The sequence below is a fragment of the Opisthocomus hoazin genome, chromosome 7, assembly GCF_030867145.1.
Source record: "Opisthocomus hoazin isolate bOpiHoa1 chromosome 7, bOpiHoa1.hap1, whole genome shotgun sequence".
In the NCBI taxonomy this organism is placed as follows: domain Eukaryota; kingdom Metazoa; phylum Chordata; class Aves; order Opisthocomiformes; family Opisthocomidae; genus Opisthocomus; species Opisthocomus hoazin.
Genome location: NC_134420.1, coordinates 59,180,903 through 59,203,014, shown reverse-complemented (window position 1 = coordinate 59,203,014; position 22,112 = coordinate 59,180,903). Strand labels below are relative to the sequence as shown.

The 22,112-nt window shown below is 38.2% G+C and overlaps 1 long non-coding RNA gene across 2 annotated transcripts in view; it reads right to left on the bottom strand.

Moving 5' to 3' along the window:
• Positions 1–22,112, bottom strand: part of LOC142361975 (uncharacterized) — a 179,605-nt gene that overhangs the window by 67,304 nt on the left and 90,189 nt on the right. For both annotated transcript variants that reach the window (XR_012764569.1, XR_012764570.1), the window contains exon 8: positions 10,082–10,196. This is a non-coding gene — a long non-coding RNA (uncharacterized LOC142361975). The remainder of the gene's footprint in view (positions 1–10,081; positions 10,197–22,112) is intronic.

Here is a 22,112-nt window from a genome sequence, read left to right as displayed (position 1 = left end):
TCAAGAGTAGTCTCCTCTTTTGGAACAGGAAGCTGTAATGAGTTTCTGAGCCATCTAACAGTCATAGGTGGAAGAAACCAGTTATGATCACAGCACAGTGCTTACAGCGATACTGACAAACTGTCTAGCAAATTTTTTTACATTAAAGAATTCTGGTGTTAAAGAATTTAAATGCATGTTAATTGACTTCTCAAAATTCCATTTTTTATTCACAAACACACCTGAACACAATAACAGGAATTCATTTTTATATGCATTATTCTCTCTGATGGCATGTTGTTGTACTCTACACATACTCCATTTCTGAGATACAAAATAAAAGGTTATGCTCTTATGAGTAATAACCAAGTAAGTTTCCTTTCCTCATGCGCTAGTCTGCTGCTGTATTCCAGAATTTTTTAATAAACCGTTTAACTACTTCAGTGAAATTAGAGGAACTAGTCTGTATACGAATGCAGATATTAACATGAGAAACTAAAGGGAGTACAGAAGAAAATTGCACAGAATGGCACTCTCATTCTGCTTATTGAGGTTAAACATTACATTAAGATTTTGGAACACTAATTTCTAAGAGGAGCTTTAGTTTTAAAATGCAAGAATTGTTGGGATAATGTGGCTAATGCTTGTTTCTCATCAGTATGAACAAACATGACACTTTCAGTAACAGTTGTATTAGCCATCTACAGCTACAAGGCTGTTTAAGACACAAATAAAATAGCTTTATTTGGATTGTAATTAACATGGCAAATATCACAATATTCTACAGGAAACAAACATTCCAAATCTATGTATTTTATTTCTTCTGACAACTGGCAAAGTATATTTTATTGCAGAATGCTTTATTGCTTCTTAACTATTCACCCTACACAGTATACATAAAAGCTTAATGAGTATAGCTGCATAAAAACTAATTTTAATGCTTTTAAAATCAATGGTGAACAAAATGTTGTTTAGATTGTTTTGCAAACAACTATTCCACATCTGATTCTTTGAGGAAAAGCAATTACTTCGTCTTGTCATAGCCAATACATTTCTTCATTCTCCCTTTTCTCTTATGCCATTCTTAGGAACCTTTACACCAGTTACCATGCAAACAGTTAAATATTTGAGCAAATATAGAAAAATACTGTTATTAAATGTTTAATCAATAAAATGCCACTTCCACTAATAGGCTAACACTGAGGAGGGCAAGAGGAGAAAAACTAAAAGGATTTTTTTTCCAAATTAACACATAGTATATGCAAGTTTGGCTAATGAAATATGTCTTCATGGAAAATTTGCAGAAAATAATTTATATAAAAGGTATACAAAGATCTCTACAAGACATCTGCTATAATCTCAATTTAGCTCCTGATTATGTTATCCATTCTGTGAATAAGCATCAGCTTTTCTGTATTTTCTAAGGAAACATCAAATGTAATCATTTTTTGTAAGTTTCAAGTGCTATAAATCATTGGGAACTTATGTACACCTAATTTATGCAATCGTATTGGTAGTGAGGAAATCATCATTCTTTACTGTTTTGTATCTCTGTCATTCTCTCCCAGCAAATTTCTTTATTACAGCAGGCACCACAACAGTCGAGAGTTCCTCAGCATTTATATTAGTGAGACCAATTTTTTAAGATATGCAATTCAGTCATAAAAACTGAGACCATAGCCTGAAAATGTTAGTCTGTGAATTTCCAAACATGCACGCACACACAGGCACACAAAGACACACACCGCACACACACACACATTTGCTGATTTAAAATGATTCCTTTTTCTTTCCCCTCACCTGCACTCCTGAAATCTAAAAAAATATTCCTCCTTTTTAGCAATTTTGCAGGCCACGAGGCCATAATACAGACAATCTCTGTAGTGCAGGCAAAGAAAAAACATAACAACAAGAAGGACCAACCAAATGGCTGAGGTATTGAGATTTATAAAGCATTCTTAACACATGCACAAAAGCCACTTTTCATACGGAGTTGTGATGCATTCTGGAGTATGTTTCAGAAACACAAAAAAGTACATAATACGCAAACGTGTACTATTGTTCATAGACATTCGCTACACACACCTTTGAAGTGTGTGCGGAATCCATATTAGGAGTCATACAGAAACATTACTAAACATGCTTCTGCTACATAGCCCACATTCTCCTTTTACTGCAACACAGCCCCTGTTGGCAGTGTTAGAAACAGGTATTTCTTTAAAAGGTCGTGTTTCTGTCAGAAGTTTTTCCTATTCAAGGACTGCAGTTGCAAGCTGTGCCTTCACCACAACAGAGCAACTGGTTTCGGGGCAGTTTGCTCTTACCACTGTGAATTAGTAACTAACTCCGCCATTTGGAAAGAGGCTTTCGGGGGGCATCTGCTTAACCTCCTTCTAGCTGCCTGTCCCAGTAAAACTCTGCAACATTGCAGGCAATTGCTAAGCATGTTACTTAAACACTTCTATTGTAACAATGTTTTTTTCCTTGAGATGTAAATAATGAGGCAGCAATATAAGCAACAGAACCTGAGCACAAAAATAAAGTCCCAGCCATTTCAGCCAGGAATTAAGTAAAAATCAGAAAAAAAAATGAGATTAAATTTCAACTTTAAGGTAATAAAAGATGGAAATTGAGGTGCCAATGAAATCTGCCGAAACTAAATTTCAGAAGCACGGCTTTCTCATTTTGAAATGTTACACCCATAAAAGCAGCCTATAAAATTAATCTACCTGGAGATTTTCCATGTTAAATCAGCTCAGAAATAACTTTTAAGCACTTATGGCATTATATCTAAAATACATATTCTCCTGTTGTCCATATATCAAAATCTTGTGTATTTTGAAAAATAAGATCCAAGCTGCACTGAAATATTTGTATTATAAGAAAGAACAGTAATAAAGTATATCACTTTCAGAGAGATTTGACATTTGTAAGCATTCTCTAAAAATTTGCATCAGGTTGCAGTATGGGGGGAGCATGCTGTTTAAAGGTTCCTAAATTCACTTTTTTGAAGAGAAGTATATAGAACAATGAAAGGCAGCAAAAGGAGGCAAAAAGCCAGTGTATCTTTTCAACCTGGACCTGAAAATGAAATTCCTAAAATGCCATTGTTATGCGTTTTACCCGGAAAGCAATATGGCCCATTCATATAAACTCTTTTATTCCATTTGCTCAAGGGAAAGGGACGTTCAATATGAGAAAGAGAAAATCAGTGGAGTAATTTCCAAAGAAAACAAATCTTTGCTTCTCTCAGGAAAATAATGTGCTTTTTCAGTTTGTCAGATCTGGAAATAAAGAGCATTTAGATAATTATGTTTATAGTCTAATCAGTGTGTCCAAATCAGGTTCTTGTAAAATTTAGCACGATCTATATAATAATATGTGCTAAATCAGAGGTGGGCTGGGTTTTTGTGGTTTTGGGGGTTTTTTTTTTCACCCAGACAGCTGTAATAGGCAAAGGAGCAGATACAAGTGGAGGAAAAAAAAAGAGATGAAGAAAAGATTCCATATATTTGGGTTCTTTCCAAGAACTTTGCCATATTTTGCAGATTCTCAGTTTCCAAATAAAGGTGTCTTAGCCCTTGTAATTGTGGAGATATTCTTGCCTCTGTAAATCAATGTATTGTTGCTAGCCAGCCTTGCAGAAATCTGTCTACAGCCAGCCAGACAGAAACAATAGGAGCGACAATTATATGTATTCTTTTCCCTCCCTCCAAAATTAATATGGTTTTGCCTTAAAATTGCAAAGCAATTTTAGTAAAGGATGTGTTAGTGTTCAAAACACTAAGCTGGACTCAAGCACAGATTGCATTGTAAAAGCATGTATAATTAAAGTGTACAGACTCCTTTTTTTGCCTACACAATGTCAGTTTGGGTTACTTTTATCAACTCAGCATTGTAGACAGGGCAGGGAGACAAATGAACTCTGTAAGGACATAAATTTGGGATGAGCATTTGGATTTTTTCAGGTTTGGATGTTTGGTCAAATATGATGTTTCAGGCAAAGTTACTGAGGAAGGTGAGAAAAAGCCAGTTGTGGACTGAATTGTACCAACCCGAACCACTGTTAAAGCACTGCATGCCAGGAAGGCAGTAACCTCAGAAAATCTCGATTAATGTCATAAAAAAATATTTTGGTTAAATATCTGCATTTCAACCAACATAGCTGAGTTCAGGAGTTGGTCCAATCCTTTTTTTCATTTTTTCACCTGAAACTTTCATTAAAATCCATTTTGCCTTCCTGTTTCAGCTGTTTATAACTCGCCTCACTTTACTTTTCCAAATATCCACCTGAACTTGAATGAAACGTTAGGTTCCAGAATTTAACAACTGTACAAAGGTGGTATGGTATAGCGTGTTGTTAATGTGCTTCGTATTTCTGAAGCTGGAAGCTCTCAGTGACTTAAACATGTTCACTCATGCTTCTGACACATTTATCCACGGAATGGGTTCAGAGGTGGACACTGTTTGATGTGAAATCAAGGTGCTACAGAATTCTGCAGCATCTATAGAAATACCTCCACAGATTTTGCCAAAAAACCTCAGCAGATTTATAATGGCCCTGCCAATGACTTTCTGTTTAACTTGTAATCAAAACAACTCAAACCCAGTTACTGTTTGCATATCTGCCAAGCCTCTCAATTTCAGCAGTAGGCAGCAGACTCTCAGTATGACAGCCTGTCTTTCAGATTCAAGCGGAATCTGCCAAGGCTCCACTACAGAGGCAACTGGTAAATTAAATGCCAACAAGCAAGGACATTCATGTACCTTTACACTCTGCACATGAAGAGACATCACAGGCCTCTTCATTCTAATGGGTGCTTTGTGTGTTTTGGGCTGCAAAGTAAAGACTGCCTGCTCTTGTGCATAATGAAGCCATTGCGTATATATTAGTTTAGCTGTATTGCTCTAAATCTATGGTCACAAATTACCTAACAGGTTTTCTTGTTACAGAAAAACAGAAAATCCTTTTGTTGGTGAAATTAACCCACAGAAATCAAGCAGTGAAAGAAAAATCAACTTTTAAGCTCTTTTCTACCTAAAGACAGCAGATATCATTATATAGCCAGGTTACACCAGAGTCGTTGCCAAGTGTAACTGAAAATAAGAAACATTCAAAATCATACTATCAAATCTTTAATTCTCTTGTTCATAATACAGACAAGCTCTCTGATTCCAAAAAGGGGGATCTTTTTTAAGCCATGAGCACTATTAATGATTCTTTATAGCAATCAGAAGACGTTAATTATATTTATGTAATTATTGACTCTTATTAATACTTACAAGTTACATGAGACTTTTTGATTATTGATAGCTGATTCAGTCACTATTAGCAAGTTTAGATTGTATTAGTTATTTTGATCGCATAACCATAATACAACCTGAGATATTAATACTATTGAGCATAAATAACAGTACTTGACAGACTCAAGTGGGGGGAAAAGCACTAACACTGGTTACTCTAATGGACAGAATAAATGATAGAAGCGTATAATGAGTTTACGGCAGCCAGGTTTAGTGAAATCTATTTCTGAAGTAAGAAGGGGGGGGGAGGTAACAGTTTTGGTAACAGAATGAGGGTAAGAACACATTAAAAATTAACAGGATTTTTTCAGATAATTGAAAGAAAAAGTATCGACATGGGAAACTTAGCTGTTGTAACTCACACGGCTCTACAGTGGGCATTATCACTGTTTCCTGACATGGATTTAATCTGCCATCACACCTATAAATGAAAGAAAGAAGTATGAGCTCCCCAAGAGTTTCTACAATAACATGAGAGGATTTTCTTTCTTTTTTTTTTAACAGGGAGAGGAAGAGAAATCCTCAGTCCGATATTAAAGTGGTTACTGTTGTGCAAGTGTCTTTTTTATTTGCTATAATTTGGCAGACACAGCTCTGCAAGACTTCAGAACTAAGAAAGTGGAAAACTTTGATGTTCCTTTGACATGAGCCGGTTGAGATGCATCTTCTTTGTAATTGTAGACAAATACTATAATGTTGTAGCTGCCTGGTGCAAGCAGTGAACTATGGTTCATTTTACAGCATCAGTTCCTCCCTTCTCCTCTTCCCTCCAGCATCTGCAGTACTTACCTTTGTCACACCAAGATTTACTTTAACTGGAACCATGTCAGGTGTCCCCAGAAAAATGACAAACTAAAATTAACCTATAATTGTAATATGAGCCCGAAGGCATGCTTTGTGGGAAAGAATTCTCCTTCTACGGACGGACACACAAGGGAAAGTTAGAGGGATACTTGAAATTCCAGACATCACAATTTCATTAATCAATGAGTAAATCAGTTAATAACCGGTCACGCTGTTTTGCAGTGTGACCTAATCCTTAGCTTGAACTTGCCATTGTCCAGTTGTATGTCATCTCCAGGGCCTGATGCAGTGGTCACTGAAAATACCGGCACAGTTCCTGTGAATCACAGCAGCTGCAGCATCAGGGCTCTGAAACCGTCTTTCCCCTTCCACTTATTAACAGTATTTTATAAGTACGTAAGTGAAATCTGTCAATATAAGAAGTGCTTAACTGTGGAAGTAAAGTTATAGGCGCGTGTCCTTCAAGGTTAAAAACTCACTGCTCCAGCAATCCTTGTAGTTTTTACGTTCCCTTTTCCTCTACTCCTTTATTCTAGTCACCTGCCTATAGGCTGGAAGTTCATTGCTGGCTAGCCTGAGACAGGGATATTGCAGCCAGTAGGACAGGCAGCTAAAAATCTTGTGTAACTATGCTATATAAAGACATGCTATCCCCTCCCTGAGGCCTACCTCAGTTAGAACATAAAGTGCAAGTACATACAAGTTAAAAATAATGAAACTTCTCCGCTCTCCAGGAGCTACTGAATTTGACTTCTGCAAAGAGATATTTCCATGTAAATATTCTCCCAACCCTAACTTGAAACAACCCAGTTCTGTCTGTCTCTGCTAGACCTGTTGTGTTAAAGCATATCTTTTTACAGTAAAAAAATCTCATGCTGCCCTGAAAAATGATTAATAAAGGTAGCTTTAAAAATACAACAACAACAAAACAAAACCAAAAAAAGACATCGCACACTTTGCACTAACAACAGGGCAATAATTTACTGTTTTGTGCTCTGACCCATTCCACGGCAACTGCTCTGGGGCTGGGGGGAGGGGAGCAGGGTGGTTAAAGGGTTAATATTCAAATGAGAAATTTGCAAGGCCTGCATAATGGAACTGCCACCCTGATAACAATAGGAATTTTTAACAATATCGAGCCTTGTTAGCAAGAGAGTTACAAGCATTGAGGGCAATCAGTGTGTCTTGTCAGTTTCTTTTTATCTACCATCTCCAACCGCCAAGGAACCGAAATGAAGCACTTTGGAATTATCAATTTCAGCCACATTTGCATAACAAAGCCCCCGAGGAAGAGGCATGATAAATGTGAAGGACCCCTCTTGGAAAAGGAACTGTCAACCGCGCCCCGAAAGATTCTCCGACCGAGCGCATTCTCGGGGATTGTAGTCAGCGAAAATAAAATGAAAGCATTAAAGAAAGTCATTCTCTCAGAGAGAAAAATCTCCCCCTCTGCACAGAGAGAACTGGATGAAATGACATTATGCATATGAAAATGTCCAGAAAGATGTTTGATTTATGTATGCATTAGATGCAAATTCCATTACCGCACGCGCGCTGTTGTGTGATTTGGCTCTGAACACATCACTGCCCTGATCAAATCTGATCTCATTAATTCCGACAAGGAGAGAGAGAGGGAATTGAGAAGAATTTATGGCCTGGACACTTGAAAGAAGTAAATTGTAATTCTGTTTAAAGCTGTAGCGAACCTTTTAAACACCTTTTATTATAGAAAAAAGCACTTACTTTTATAACACTGTTAGAACTTACTTAATCTTGTACTTGGAACTTCTAGTCCTCATTTAAAAAAATCTATGACCTTGTTTAGGGGGGAAAAAAGAGAGAGAGAGAGACAGAGACAGAGAGAGAGAGACAGGAAAAAATATGCCTGTCTTAGAAATCCAGCAGAAGCATCATAACAATATGATCAAAGAAGACCTACTGACTATCTGAATAATCATGAAAAAATTCTGCTCTGCTGGTATATGTTTATTTTTAAACAATCTTTTAATATCCTCACATAAAATATAAAATACTTTACAAGTGTTTTTATGGGACTAGATAGACACTGCATGCTTAAAAATGTTATTAATTGTGATCTAGATAAAAATAGCAATGAACACATGTTTTATAACAATATTCCCAAGCAGTGCAGTGATGTCAGCTAAAACTGATATGTGTTCCTTTCTGAGATATAGACAATTTAAAGACAAAAAACCCCAGATCTTTGCTAAAAAGGAAACGTATTACTGGGGGGGGGGGGGGGGGGGGGAAGCAGATTGATTCTTACATTAATAAAGATTCTTATCCTTGTTTTGCTCCTGAGAAAGACCTTAATAACTCATTTCCTCCCTTCATGAAAGATAATCACCCTTCATGGGTGAGATATCCTGTATTTACTTGATACCAAGTGTAAAACTGAAATAGTGTCTCAATATGTTATTGCATTGTATAATCAGTGTTCCTCCCCCAACATTCATGAACCCCTAGGGTGCTTCACAGCCTAGAATAGTTTCTTTTTTGTTATGCATCTTCCGTTTTAGTGAGATATGATGAACTACCTCCCCAGTAAGGGAGAGGAAGAGAGTGAAAAAAAATCAAACCCCCCTTGATTCCTAAAATCTTAGTTGCCTATCATGATTCGTTTATCGAGAAATGATTTCTGCAGTTTCCCCAATGAAGCCTGCAGCTTTCTTTGATAATCTGCTCCAGCTGAAGTAATCGTTGTGCAAATGTTAACCAGAGAGGTACAGGAAACTTATAAGTTGTTGTATATATAAAGACAAAACAGTAACTTGTAGGTAAACTGTGTGAATATATTTTAAGCATCATTCACATTTTCAATACTTCATATTGATTTCTTGCAGAGGTTTTTTTTTATCTTTTCACATGCAGAAAGTATGTGTTTACAATTTCTATTATTCCAATACAGAAATTTATAACCTTTGGAAGTGTTGTTTCAATGTATTTGACTACCAAATTCAATCGCTATTTTAAAGAAAGGGAACATAATCCTGATATACGTAGAGATTTCAAGAGAGTCCTAAGTATGCATTCAAAAACCACTTTACAGAAATGTGCAGACATTATAATATATAAATGAGTACACATATGTCCTCTCATTTTATTATTTTGTCATTGGTATGTACACATTTCTGTAAAAGTATTTGAGCATTTCTACGTATATATGAAAAATAGCAGAGACAGTTACTTTATAAGTTTAGAGCGGGCATTTGTTAAGGTGAAAATCACAGAGAATGCTGCTTTTTGACTGTACTAAATTGAGTACACTGAAAAGTGCAGTGTTCATTGTGCTGAGTGTACGAAACAACATAGCGATTTGGATATCTAAAATATAATTATGTGGGGTGCAGTATTTGCCAGACTGAAAGCGCTAAAGAAATATTTTTTGTTCTAAATAAATATTTTTTTCCATTATTAACTAGAATGTGGATTACTTTATGTTATGTCTAAGGGAAAAAAGTTACCCAGAATTTTCCTTGCACGTAGACTTTAAGAAAATTAGCACAGTGGGAGAGAAACTGTAACTGCAAAATTTGGTTTGGTGTTTTACATAAGGTTATCTCCCTCCTCCTGCATACCATTTAGCATACCACTGAATGCATGTTATTAAAATATTCTAGCCACCTGTCCATTTGAGCCTGTTTCAGTTATCACCCAGAAATAAAAGCAATTTTGTACTTCAGAACACAGGGATCCAGAAATAAGTTTCCATTACTGGTGGCTAATTAAGCAAACTGGGCTTGCGGTCTCTTTAAAAAATAGAAAAAGTCCAAGCCAAAACACAACAACAAAAGAAACCACATCCTTTTTGCAACTATAACCCCTCCTTCTGCCTCTCCACCCCCCCCCACCCCGCCTCAGTACATACACAGACGCACATACTTCCCTTCAATGAGTGGTTCAGGCTCCCTGATTAAGGTCATGCCGTTTGTTCATTACTGGCCTGGCTAATGTGATTGAATTGGAACAATACCTTTGAACTCCTTGGCTCTGATCTGCATACTAATTGACTCTCTTGTCCTTGCCAGTGACCTTGACAGGCTTTCCACCACTCTCAGAATGGCTGACCAGTTTCTCATCAAAAGTTCCTAGTAAAAAAAGCCCCAACCCCAAAACAAGAATTAGTCGTTTATACTACTTTTCTCTGTATTCATATTTCCTTATATACCATCAGGAAAAGCAAAATTCCTACTCCCTAGCTCCCCCTGGATGTTTATTAATACTTGAAAATCACAGTGTCACTTTAAAGTACTGAAACAGTGACAGCATTGTTTTGAAAGAGTTCATTGCTGCAGTCTAAAACACATTTTACACATATTTTCAGGTGGCTTTTTTTCTTGTTACACAAAGGGTTTGCAGTTTAACTCATGGACTTGTACATCACTGTAATATTTTTTCCAAATAAAAAAGTACTGTTTGTGTCCTAAGGAAACAGCATAAATGAGTTTCTTTTTTACAATTTACATTAGCACTCTGACAGCCTGGGTTTCAACAGGTTCTATAGTAATAGAAATACTATGGTTTCAAACAAAACAAAACCAAGCCATGCAGAACACCGCATCTAGAAAATGCCAGGTTTAAGGTAATGAGCTAAAGATTTTATTTTTATATCTCTGAGGCTCTTAGACCAAAATATTACTCAAGAGAGGCATGATTTCTATACAGAAGACATTATTAAACACTATACCAATATTTATGAAAAAAACATTACAGAAGAATACTCTTCTGACTGCAAAGGAGAGATGTACTTCATTTTTACTTGAGTGGAGATTTACCTAGTGAGACAAGTGCCAGCCTCGGTGAACTTTTATTATTAAAATAATGAAGTAATAAGTAAACCAAACTAAAATTAAGTATCAACAAGAAAGAGATGGACAGCATGCCAAGAAATGTGATCCACTTTAGAAAAAGTTCTATTTTTTCTTTAATATTAATCCTTACTTTAGGCAAAATATATTGCAGGAAAACAGCTGAAATATTCAACTCCTTTAATAACACTTTGCACTTCTCTAGTGGCTCCTTACTAGGTTCTCACAGGGCTTTAGAAATATGAAGGAATGAATATGTATTATGACCAGGTGAAGTATGATTATGGAACATTAATAATGACCTGCAAATCTATAAATAGTAAATCAAACTCAAAATTTCTAACACGCATTCTTTAATGCAATTCTCATTTTTATTCTGCTGTGGTACCTAGACTAGCTGTTTCGAAAAAAGTCTCAAAACAGAGGTTTTCATGACTGAGAAAATTGGATTTAGTTTTTAAGGTAAAAATATTCAAGCATCTGGCCAACAGCCAAATACTTAGGCAGGGCAAACCTCACAAATTTGGCATCCAATTCAAGACCATTATAGAAATATGTCACAAAATTCAGAACTTGATCCAAACTTTCCTACAAATTCAAGGATGGCCTGGATCCAAAATTCCAGTATGAAATTCAAAATTTTAGTACAAAGGAACATGTAGGGCTCCACATTTAGTTTCTATGACCACTTCTGCTCAAGATCTAGCACTGGAACAGGCTTCTCATCATCACACTTAAGCCTGCACATATGCCTTATCTGCAATGTCCTTGCTCTGCTGGTGAAAGCCCTAGGCTTGCTCAGGAAACCAGAAAGCTGGCACTGAAATGGGCAAAGCCAGAGAGGACAAGGTAGAGGTTTCAGCATCTGTGGAGACTTGCAGCAGTGATGCCAGGTAAGCCTGCAGGAAGGATGCCTGCCAGAGCATCATGGCTGAGAAGAGGCTTGTGCAGTTAGTTGGATCTGTGGACAAATTAAAGCTCCACAGAGCCACGCAAGTAACACAGGGCTGAAGAACACATCTTTGAAGGTATTTTGGTGTCTAAAACACACACAGAGAGTTATAGAAAAGCATTTGGGTCAAATTCTCATTGATTTCACTTTGCTCTGAGGCTCTAGAAACAGCAGCTAAACAGGCAAAGCTAGTGTTTATATAAATAGCCGATCAATTTTTCTCATCATAAACAGCACTGCTTGAACAAAAATTTAACATTTCTGGTATTCTGAGACCTTCGCAAAGTGTGCTGAAATACATACAGTATTTCACAAACCACTGAAAAGCAGCCACCCCTACAACAAAATATACCAGGCGTCCCTGCAACAAGAGAGCATACAGAGAAGTTTTAGAAAGAGTATTTTTAAGTGAAACTGCAAAAGGAAAGATCAGGTAGATAGAACGCACTCTGTACAACAAGGTTCTGCTCTTTCATACACATTCTTTTTTAATCACTAATTGTCCATCCTTGGTTTTAGTACTTAAGTAAAAACTGGTATACCCATCACTGTCACTTCTTAATTTTATTTAAGCAGTGAGCACCACCTACTGCAAGGGAAGATTGCAACCTATTTAGTCAGTACATCAATCACTTCCTATAATAATTTGTTCTCCTAAAGCTGTTACTGTTGAAGTTCTGACCAGAACTATGTATAGCTTTCATGTGAGATTTGAGCTGATTGTTGCTCAGAATGGAATGTTTGTGAGCTATCTGTAACATGCATAGGCCTTAGATATTAACCAGCTGAAGGAAAATGAACAAGATGTAACTGATTAACCTATTATACAAAACCAGAACTGAAATAAAGGCAATTGCTTGGAAAAAATAGTTTATCCTAACCTCTATACTTGATCTGTGACTAGCACATTAGAAAAACCATTCACTGACTGGGGTAAGAGCTGTTCTAGTCCTTAAAATAATAAATAAATAAGTTTCAGCACTGAGTTTGATACACTTCTATATGGGATCTTGACCTGGTTCAGGAAAAGGGAAGGAGGGGCACAGAAAATCTCTCCCCTTTCCCACCTCAGAAGGGTAGCAGGGGTTCTGACATCACTTAGGCAGCACTCAGGCACCCTCTTCCTACTGCAGATGAAGCCCCCTCACCTGCTCACCTCTTATCTGCTCCCTCGCAGCTGCCACTGCCTGCTCACCTAGTTGCTCCCCAACCTGATTCAGTAAAAACTATTTCCTTAATCTGTATCAGTTTGACGGCTTTGGACTAGAAAGCCATTCTGTGACTCGTGCTGGCAGAGCCGAGGAGGCAGTAACTTTCAGCAGGAGCCTGGGTGTGAGCTGAGGGGATGCTTAAACAGGGAGAAATCAGGGTACCATCTGCAGCCAGAACAGGCTGTCTGACTGCAGCACTGAGCTGTTGCCAAGCTATGCTAAGTTACACCAGTCATATAGGTTCCTCAATGGCTTCTGTCTGTGATGGAAAGGCAGAAAAAATCTGAACTCTGTCAGCCCTGGTCCTACTGTCACCATCAGGATAAACGTAAAGATCCTCAGCAAACGAACTTCTGAGGATGAGGCAAATAAGGTGCTGAGTTAAATGCCCTGGTGGGCATTTACAGTAAGGTTGCACACTCCTGCGCAGTGCAAAGAAGCTGAAATGCATAAGACAACTGATATGTCAGAGGACTATTAAAAGTAAAAAACCAACATAACCCAAACACCTGCAAAGCAATATAGACTCACTCTCCAAGCACTTACTGTTTTTCACTTGCAGCTGACATACTGTTGGCAGAGAAAGGCAGAGAAAACCATCCCCTCCCAAACCCATGATGATGACCAGGATCTTGCTTTCTTTCAAAAAATTTAGCAACATACATGTAGAGATCTGCAGATTATAAAAAATAGTACAAAATTTTCTGTGTGCCTTTCTGCCCAAGAAGAGTACAAGAAAACAAACACGTGACAGCTGTGGAAATGCACATAACGAGACACGCAGCGAGTGTGGTGATGAACAAGGTGTAGTAACTACAAAGAACAGAACAGAATGCAAGTGAAAAGTATTAATTATTGATAAGGGACAGATAATTACCACACTTCATATCTGCCTACCTGCTATAAGGACAGAGAAGACATTTCCTAGCTGTCTAATAAGTAGAGTGGTGGGTTGCAGTTTGCTTTTTTGGCTCTGCAGGCAGGTTCTCTTCCTTGCTGGCTGGCACTGTCGTGCACATGCTACATTATTCCAAGTTACTGTTAGTAGTCTACTGAAATCACTTAAATAATAATAATAACTATTACAGTCAGATCTGATCAGAATACAGGTTACAACAAAACTCCAGGATTAAAATGCATCCCTCAATTGGGTCAGTTACTAGAAGGGAGACAGATAAACACAGGAAAAGAGTCCATTGTTTTACTTCAGATAAAAACTACAGTGAGAGTTTTATAATCAGCAGCAAACTTTAAGCTGTGTCATTTTGAAACCAAAGCGACAGTAAATACCTAACATTGTGTGTGAATATTCACATGCACAATTTGGGATTTACATTACTTGTATCACACATAATGGGTAAAAAAGCTTAAGTAAATGCTGAACATTTACTTGCTGAACAGAGAGCTGGGGCAGGTTTCAGGATTGCTTTTGCTCTTTACCTGCTTTATTTCATCACTTACCGTACTGCATGTGTTCACTCTTAGGCACTAATTTCATATTTAAGAGGATACAGAATTTATCACTATTTTATTTCAATCACCATCTCTTCATGACTACTTTGTTAATTGAATGAAGACTTCTATATTTACCATTTAATCTAAAAAATGAACATAAAAACATGTGACAACAATATAACAACAGCAAACCTGAACTGCAAGGCACAAACTGTATGCTGTTAGTTATCCATGGCACACTGTAATGAGAACATTCATAACAAAATCCTGCTTAGTGGTAATGCACCTGTCTTCAGGCTTGCAACATATTTGTTGTATCACAGCAATCTTGCTAAATGTCAAGCTGGTTTGCGTTCCTTTTTGTTTAAAACTGGTGTTAAGTTGGTAGGTTGATGGACAAATCATCAGTATAGGTTTCTGCACTCTTTTTGTCTGATATGGTAGGAGAATAGCTGTCAGCTGGGAGTAGCCAAGAGATCCTGGACTTCTGATGACAGTCCTCTGACACAGCCCAACCTCTAGTCAGAGGTCCACATTCATGAGAAATGCCACGTTCATGCCTGAGAAACCAGTGAGCCACTCTGCTACCTGAGAGGTACCCGGCTGCCACCATGAATTCAAATAACCCAGCGGGGCTCCTACTAGTTGCATAAGAGGACTTTGTCACTGGGGCCACGTAAGCACTTACTGAGACTCCTCTATGGAGCCACAGCTTGGCTATGGCCGCTTCATTCAAGCAGCTGAGGAGCGCTGAGCCTATGTTTGTTCTGAAGGACAGGCCAGCTCAACTTTATAGATCTGTGTCTACTTGCTTCAGAAAGCCCCCCTCTCTTTTTTGCCTGTTTGTGTTTCCCTTTCATTGAGTGAAGGCACTGGTTAGCTGTGCAAGACAACCTCTAAGTTCACAGGTTATAAAAGGTGGCATTTTTCTAACATTTCTTGCTCGTGTTAGTTCACAGAGTAGGAGACTTAAATGATCGTACGCCATGATGCATCTCTGTGGAGATTCAGTGCTTGCCAGTTGGCAAGATCACCCTCACGAACAAGTTCAGTGACTCCCAGACAAAGGATCGTGACCTCTGGTGACATGAAAGAGACTCAGAAATGCAAAATGCAGCAGCTTTCAGCTGACAGGCTGCAGCTGAACAGGGAAGTAGACTATCATCTTTGCCAATTTTCAGGTGTCAGAAAATAGGTGCTGGCAGCTAAATCACTTGCCTACCTGCAACAAATATGTTTTCCCTGAAGCATCTTCTGTGAATGTAACTGCCTAAAGATACACCCTACGGGCTGAAGGCCTGACCTTTTAGTCAACTATTTAAATCTGAATTTGGAGGAAAAAGCAACCAAAGTCAAAAATAGCCACAACATGGAGACAACAAAAATAAAGAGCACACAGAGAAACAACTGTTAGATGAAGACACCACTGAAAGAATCTAAACCAGTTCCCCCGACTAGGGTTAGATAATGGCATCTCTGCTCTATTAACAAAATTCTTTTTCTAGGGATCACCAGCCTTCAGTTTGGATGGCCAGGCTGGTCCACAGGCAGTCTCCTAATGGCACACTGCAGGGTTCAAGCGGGCTTGGGAGCTGGGAGGAAACGATCATCTTTAGAGGGGCACCTATGCGACGCAGAGGCTCCCCCATCTTCCATGCTCAACAGGGGCTGAGAAACTACAGCTTTGTGCAGAGAGATGATACCTCCAATAAGGTGACTGGCAGCATCTTGCTTCTGTGAAAGGCAGTATCTCCCAGCTCTTGCTGAGTTTCTAACAGCACGCTTAACTTCTAATTTGGGAAAGACAAATACCATCTGGTACCTCAACTTTGAAAAGCTGCCAAACCTTGACTTACTCTCTGAATCCTCCCCAGGAAATCATGGGAACTACCTACCAAGAACAGCATTACAAAGTGTGAACAAAGTTCACATGAGCTAGCTGCACATAATCTACTACAACACGTCTTTAAACAGAAAAATAAACTATTTGGGGCAGTTTCATCACGCCCCTTAAGAACTTGCTTGAGTCTCCTGTTCTGTCTCCAATGGGAAGTTAATAAACCACCACTGCAAGTTCTCGGTGGATTTTCAGAATAAGGAAACAAGTCGTCTTTTCTAAACTAAGAAATTGGAGGTGACAGTTTTAGAAGGAAGATTCACAATGAGCCCTGCAGTATCACGCTGGATAACACTGGACAACACACAAGCATTTGATTCATGTTCATGCTCATTAGTCTTATTTGTATATTGTTAAGGATAATCTTTTATGATATAAAATTATTTTAAAATAAATAGTGTCAGAAGACTCACTTTGTCAGAAGAAAATACATTCATGTCAGGAAAAGATTTTTAAATTGCAGTCAATAAAGAATGAAGAAGAGAAATTTAAGAAAAGGGAAAATCTGGGAGGAGAAATACAATTGTTGTTCTTCACCACCTCATTATTTGTAGCCAGTGGTATGTAAACTCCATATTATAATACAGGATCAATTCAGATGCAAATATCTGAGCCTTAATTGTACACGTGGAAGAAAGAAAATGGTGAAAATGTTCAAGCATGCTTTATTTTGCTATTTCTGTGTCCTCAAAGACATACATTCCAAGTTTAAGCACTAATACTTCACCTGGGTAGATTTATACTGAAACAAGCTAATAAATGCCATTATAAATATTATGTGCAACTAGAAAACCATAGCAAGATGCATTATACTATAGCCAGATTGCATATCTGTAATATTCAATATTACAGATATTATATGTAATATATGTTCAAATTATTTCACATAGGATGTATTCTATAGTAATCTTACATATCAAAGTCATTAAGGCATTGAACTCATCCCTATGTTGCTTTACTCAAGCAAAATTTATTTTGAATTCAAACATACAATTCAAGCCATTTATGTTTTTCAGTCTCATATGTATATCTGCACAGAGAAGATGAAGAATGTATCTATTCTTTAACAATATGCTGAATAAAGATCAAGTGTACCAATTTTAGAACAATCCGTTTCTTTAGTCTAATTGTTAAGTTGCTTTTCCACGGGGACGGATCTTTTTCTGCTCATGTCTGCTCTCTCTGTGTTTCAATATATGCGCAGTTCTCATTATGCTAACTGGAGCTGTGCATGTAGCTGGACACAAAATTCACATCCCTCATGCAAAGCCAGCTATCACTCTGTTTGCAACACTGAGTCCTGACATGAGGATTTACAGACATGGAATGCCCTTCCACCATCTGCCAAAGTACCAAAATCCCACACCCCTGTGTCTCAGTTCATTATATTCCCATATCTCCTGTTACTTCAGTCAGGCCATATAGTTTGCATTTATAACGCAGGCTGAGGCCAAAGCTCTCCTAGAGTCAATGAAAAGATTCCTTGCATCTTTGATGGTCTCTGAACACGCTGCATTTCCCCTAGCCCTTCCCAGCTCACATTCCTGCTATGCCATGGGAAGCAGCATTCTGAAAATCAACCCCATAGTGTAAACAGTGCTACAGAATATCCTTCTGTAAAGCTTTTTCCTTCCTTGTCTCATGCGCAATTATTTGAAGCTCAGTATCGTTTCACCATATGTATGTGGTGGCTTCGTTTCACCCTGAATTTCTCCATGGCAAAGGAAAAGTGTGTCACTCAGGCTGTACTTCGTTCTGTAAATTCAGTTTCATTTATTAGCAAGGTATATATAAGAATCACAGGCATACTCAAAATATTTCCGTAGTTCAGGAAAATGTTATAGGCTTTAAAGGCCAGACTATATGCAGGCATGCATGTGTATGTCCTAACTCAAGAAGGTCTTACTGAAGACAGTATGCCCAAAGAGGGTCAATCTTCTAGCTATGAACTATGGCAAAAAGTCACGAACTTTTCTAGCTGGGCTAGCAAGTACAGAGGAGCCTAGAGTGATGACTTCAACCCATCCCATCTTGCTTCAGTAGAACATTTCTGCTGTGAGAAAGAGCCTGGTGCTCACTCTGTGCAAAAGCAAACTGGAACGGTGCTTGACCGCAGAGGTGAAGAACTCAAAGCCAGGCCTACTCCTGTCTACAGCATCTCTGGAAAAGCACTCCCATGTTTTCACAACGATCCGACAGTGCTCAACTTACCAGCACACTTGCTGCAATACATCATTAAACTGACACGTATCCAACTTGGGCAGAAGAATATTGACGTAGATAAAAGCCTATGAGAACATCCTGTGTCCTGCAGCAGCATTATAAAAAGTGACATACATCCAAATGTCCAAAAGATTGCATAACTGAACTATTTTTTCACTCCCCACATGTACAGGATTCTTTACCAAAGGAAAAAAAGGGTGAAAAAAAAAGTGAAAAGTTTCTGACTTTCGTTAACCTTCTCTTGTAGTTCAGGTTATTTCTTTAATGCATTTATCTGCTTTAAAATTGTCTCCTTAGCCTCTCAAGGGAAACCAATATAATACACCATCACATTTCTCACAGGAGAAAAAAGAACACTTACTCTTAATAGGTGGCAATTTTGCCAGATGTTATTGACATAGTAAGTGCGAAATTTCAGTGATACTAAATGCAAAGTGCAGCAGATTAAAGAACAATGGAACAAAGTGCAAAATGAAGTTTAAAAAGCAGCAGTGTCAAAGTCAGAGGAAGTGTGAAAAAATTACATTTTAACAACACTATTAAGAACAAGTTTACTAATTACTGTAACTGGCACAAATTTAAAAGTACATTCCTTAGACTTGGGAAAGTTTTTAAAGTGTGATATTTTTTTCTTGTCAGCAATTCTTCTTTTCTTTATGCACTGTAGCATAGACATAGCATTACTGGTACTAAAACAATGATACTTGGAGCACTTTATCTTTCACTTCTTAACCCTTTCTTACCAAGTAATATTGCTGCAAATCCTGCTGTTTGAGCAGGGTAGTAAACTACAGAAAATACTTTGGTAACTAATACTGAACAGTTTAAAATAAAGACTACGGGATTGATTCAGTCACACTTTACACATGCACCCACTGACAATAATGGAATTTACTCACTAAGAATGACTTCTCATTAAAAGTTTGGCAAAATCCTGTTTTACTGTTGAAAAAAAAAAAATCTATAGAATGTGCACTGTTTCCTCATATTCAATTATCCACTAAAATGCAATAATAAAATATTACAGTTGAGATGCTCATCTTCTGTAAATCAGAGAAGCTCCACTGCTTGCAGTGGCATTACACCAAACCTATAGAAAACAATTTTCTAGATTTCGTTTGTATTCTTTGTATTATATTGGCAAATAGGACCCATTTCTCAATCGGCAGCTATACATGGACCTCTGCTGAATGCACTGCAACTGCTCTTTGTTTGGCCTTCAGCCATGGTACTATAGCTCATACAGTCTTCAGTGAGACGACAGCCATCAGCAGCACAGGTAAGAACTAAGTGTATACCCATAAAAACCCAAATTAAATGCTTTCACGCTTATGAATGACCAGGTCTGCTTTGATGTTCTAGAAATGAATGCTCATTGTAGCAGTGCTTCAAGCAGTTCAGAAGTCCTTTCCCTGACTGGGGATGCAGCCATCCATGCATATATTGCAGAGAAGAGCAGCTCTAGTGAGGGAGACAACCCTCACTCTAAACTGATCAGTTTTCTTCCTGCTTCCTCCATCTAACACTAAAATCCTATGACCAAAAAAAAAAATTCCTCTTCCAGGATAAATTATCAGCTTCACTTATTTTTTTTATTTTCACTTAATGCTTTCATTATTTAATGGGTGCATCCAGATTGTAAATGGAAAAGTGACTTCCGTGTGGACTACCCAAGAACTTTGATGCACCTAATTCAGATAGAAACAGCAGTTGAACCTGCAGGCCACGGTATTAGCTGCCCCAGTAACAGCCCATGGTCCTTGAACAACCCACACCACCACACATCAAAACTTCATTTCAGCATCTCATAAGCTATGTACATAGCAAGCACAATTCCAAATATAGCTCTAGTAGGCAATTCCCATCTCCAATTATTGTCTGAGAAAGGGTTCAATTTAAAGTCCATTTGGAAATAAAAGTAGCAAAGCATCAAGCTTTACTAAAATACTATTACTTTTCTATCTGTGACAAGGGAAAGTTGACTTTGTACAGAATGCAAGTAGCTTGCACTAATTATGATTCCATTAGTGGGAGATCTTCTAGCATATCAATGGCTACCCTTTTCAGGGAAATCTGATATTATGCAGCTGAATATATCTGCACAGCTTTCTTGGGGCACTTTTCTTTAAAGTGCATTTATCATAGTCATCTATCACCACTTTTCCACCTCATGACTGCACTTGACTCAATCACATAATTTGTGAACTAGAAATAAAATTGGTTCAACTTCACAAATTGTGTACTCCACAATTTGATGCAAGGCCTAAGGCTCTACCCACTTAAGGGAGAAAAGATGCTGCATGGTAGATGATTCATTTGCCAAAGGATCTAATTCTTTCGAAAAAAAATCCTCAATATATATGAAGTTATACCCTCTAGATTTCATTCAAGCATAAAGAAAGCTACTGGGATTTTTGGGGCAAGGTGGGAGAAAGAGGCAGAAAAGTGGCACTATTTCCCATAAATGTGGCCAGCAGGTCAAGGGAGGTGATTGTGCCCCTCTGATCTGGTGAGACCCCACTGGAGTCCTGCATCCAGCTCTGGAGCCCTCAGCACAGCAAAGACATTGACCTGTTGGAGTGGGTCCAGAGGAGGCCACAGAAATGATCCAAGGGCTGGAGCACCTCTCCTATGAGGACAGGCTGAGAGAGTTGGGCTTGTTCAGCCTGGAGAAGAGAAGGCTGTGGGGAGATCTTACTGTGACTTTCAGTGATCAAAGGGGGCCTATAGGAAAGGTGGGGACAAACTTTTCTGCATGGCCTGTTTCTATAGGACAAGGTGTAATGGTTTTAAACTAAGGAAGGGAAGATTTAGACTGGATGTAAGGAGGAAATTGTTTACAAGGAGAGTTTTGAAACACTGGCACAGGTTGCCCAGAGAGGTGACAGATACCCCATCCCTGGAAACATTCAAGGTCAGGTTGGACAGGGCTCTGAGCCACCTGATCTGGTTGAAGATGTACCTGCTCACTGCAGGGGGGTTGGACTAGATGACCTTTCAAAGTCCTTCCAATCCAAACTATTCTATGATTTTATGATAAATGTACTTTTAAAGCCTCAGAAACCAAGTATAGATCTTGAACCCCGATGTCCAGTTAATATCATGCAGTTTAATATTGAGATAATTGAAAAAATCTTTATGGCAGATTTAAATGGAAACATGTTTTTCAGCTGGTGTTGTGGGGGTAGTTTACTGTGAACTAAATGCAGTTGATTGTGTTCACTGCCTTTAGCCAGAGCTCATCAGTGGTGACCTGTACCAATGACCTGCATTGGCTTCCCATCAGGTATGCTATTACTATCAGTTTGGTATGTCAAGTCTCCAGTAACCAGTAGACAAAGGTTTCACTGTATCAAACTGTATATATCAATTACCCAGATGACGAGAAAACCCTTACAGAGCCCTGGTTGTCCTCGCTCCCTGACTGGTGACCTCATCAGTTATTTCCAGGTTTTAAA